At 36.4% G+C, this 2393-nt stretch overlaps 1 pseudogene; it reads left to right on the forward strand.

Annotated features, from left to right (window-relative positions):
* Window positions 1-168: 168 nt before the first annotated feature.
* On the forward strand, window positions 169-2300 carry LOC111377421 (annotated as a pseudogene).
* The last annotated feature ends 93 nt before the right edge of the window (window positions 2301-2393 follow it).

The following is a 2393-nucleotide window of genomic DNA, read 5'->3' on the forward strand; positions in this document are numbered from 1 at the left end:
TTGGCCCTAATTTTTAGTCATATTCTTGCGCCTCTTCATGAGTTTTCTGTGGAATCTTCTGGGTTTCTTCTCTTCGAGACTTTGTGTCTCTGCCTCTTCTTCTTCTTCTTAGTGAAACTCCCCCTTTAACCAGTAAACCTTTGGTTTTCTGAAGATTTGTGTGTGTAGAATCTTGGTGATTCTTCGATTTTGAGTTGTGAAGGGTTTTCTGTTGGTTTCTTGGAGAGTCTCTCGTTCCATTGAAGCGACTACGTTTGGGTCTAGAGTTTTGGGACTGCGTTTTGTGAGTTTAATCCTTTGTATAGATAGGTACAAGGTGTATCTGAGCCCAAATCTATGATTCGTGTTGCCTTTGGTTGTTGTCTATTTTTTGGAACATCATTGGGATCTTGGGTCCTTGATTTGTATCAGCGACGATAAGAGAAGCTCAAAAGAAAAATGAATCATTAGATGACCCTGATTATGTCCCTCGAGGTCTACTGTATTTGAATGCCAATGTCTTTCACGGGTACTACAAATCTGCTAACTGTTCTTCAATGTTGATAAATATAATTGTGCTTAAGGCATTGAAAGCTTTAGTCAAAGTATTAATGATTGGAAATTAAGCCGAAGTTTGGTCAATGAGGATTCTTTAAGATTGTTTTGTTTTATTGTGAATATGGTTGTAAAATTAATGATTGATTCAATTAAGCTATGTAGTTTAGAAAGCATTATATTTAGATAACTTTTTGTTTTTGTTTTTTACATATAACAAGTTTAGTCACGGCTAGAAACTGCAAGACACCATTAGATGATGACTTGGGTGATGCCTTTCATTTTAATGCAAAAGAACATGAGAAGAATTATTAATTATAGCAGAAGCATTTACATTAGATGGAAATTGATGTCTAGGTTTGAAATAAAGCAACGGCCATTTGTGATTTTAGGAGCTACTTGGAAATGGAAAAATGGTTTAAGATATATATATCTATGAGGAAGGAGAACCCCCTGTTTTCATTACAGTTCCATGCAAGGCATTCTAGGAATGGAGGGTATTCTCATTCACCATATAGAGATCAGCAAATTCCGTACCACAAATCCTGAAAGAGCTAATCGTTATTTCCTTCCATTCAGTGTACCGTCAATAGTCAGCTATGTTTATGTAGTCGACTCCCACTTATGGGGTCCTATGCAAAATACTGCCGGAGATTATGTTAATCTCATCGCTCAAAAGTATCCTTATTGGAATCGAAGCCTTGGACATGATCACTTCATGCTTGCTTTCTTGTGTTGGTTTGTTCCATCTTGTGTTAAATAGAAAAAACCCAGAAGAAATTCAAACATTAAGCGGATTGTATTATTTGGTTTAGCAGTTAGTTTAGTCGTAGTGTTGTTCCCTTACCAAATGGAGCTTATCTAATAAGATGCACCAAAGGGGTGTTTGAAAAAGTGAATTGCGCAATGTCATTCATTTTTAGTATTATTGTTTGCCATGAAAAAGTTTATGTTTGTGTGTGTATATATATATTCTAACTTAATGCGACTTCTTTGACAAGTCTGTTCGATATCTACACAAAAACTCCATTAGAGTACTATGTAATGCAAATATCTCCGAAAAATTCAACCCCGTTACCCATGTGTCCATGCCCGAAATATCTCCCTCAAGGTACTATGGACGGGCTGATTGGTGGAACGTCTCCATCTAAGCGATCTAGTTTAGTTTTCTACGCTGGAGGTATTCATGGTTACATTAGGCAGGTGCTAATGGAGCATTGGAAGAATAAAGATTCGGACGTCCAGATACACGAGTACCTTCCAAAGAACATGTCCTACTATGGCATGGTTCGGAAAAGCAAGTATTGCATTTGCCCTGGTGGGTGGGAAGTAGCCAGCCCGAGAATGGTAGAGGCTCTTTATGTGTTCCAATACTCATCAAGGACCATTATGCTAAACCATTCAGTGATGTTTTGAATTGGAGTACATTCTCAATTGATGTTGCTGTGAAAGATATCTCAAACTTGAAAACAATTATGATGTCTATACCTCAAAAACTATGCCTAAAGATGTAGAGAATAGAGATTCAAGCAAGAAGACATTTTGAGGTTAATTTCTCTCTCAAATGGTACGATGTTTTCCACCTGATACTTCATTCAATCTGGTTTAGAAGACTAAATATTCAAGTTCATGACATAAATGAAACCCGAGCACTCAGTCAAATATTATTAAAGTTATACTGTATATTTTGTTTTATGCTAAATATTTTATACCATCCAAAAAGTATCAAATTCGATCCTTATTGTAAACTTGGAAGTGATTGGTGATGTATTGGGATTTGATTAATGCGAGTTACTAAATTTCGCAGAAAACGAAACCTCATAAATGCCAATGCATCATTAACCCGCATTCGTTCGTTC

This window comes from Olea europaea, unplaced genomic scaffold, assembly GCF_002742605.1.
Source record: "Olea europaea var. sylvestris unplaced genomic scaffold, O_europaea_v1 scaffold16545, whole genome shotgun sequence".
Classification (NCBI taxonomy): Eukaryota; Viridiplantae; Streptophyta; class Magnoliopsida; order Lamiales; family Oleaceae; genus Olea; species Olea europaea.